Source organism: Ovis canadensis, chromosome 20 (genome assembly GCF_042477335.2).
Source record: "Ovis canadensis isolate MfBH-ARS-UI-01 breed Bighorn chromosome 20, ARS-UI_OviCan_v2, whole genome shotgun sequence".
NCBI classification, from domain to species: Eukaryota; Metazoa; Chordata; class Mammalia; order Artiodactyla; family Bovidae; genus Ovis; species Ovis canadensis.
Genome location: NC_091264.1, coordinates 22,109,589 through 22,109,859, shown reverse-complemented (window position 1 = coordinate 22,109,859; position 271 = coordinate 22,109,589).

The following is a 271-nucleotide window of genomic DNA, read 5'->3' as shown; positions in this document are numbered from 1 at the left end:
CTTTCATCTTAAAAAGTGTAATGAATCTACGCCTTGTAAGTTGCTTCCTGTAAGTGCAGACGGAGGCTGCGCATAAGTCTAGGTGATCAAGCAGATAGTGATGGGGTGGCAGAATTTCTCAGAGGTTGGGGGTCGTTGTTGGGGGTGGTCAAAGAATCGGTTCCCCCAAAAGGCATGTGGCTTCTGGCCAGCACAGCTCAGAATTCCCGCCCTTCTCGTCCCTCCTCTATTCCTGGCGCCTTCTTAAAATGTCTCAGAGTAACCAGGTGGA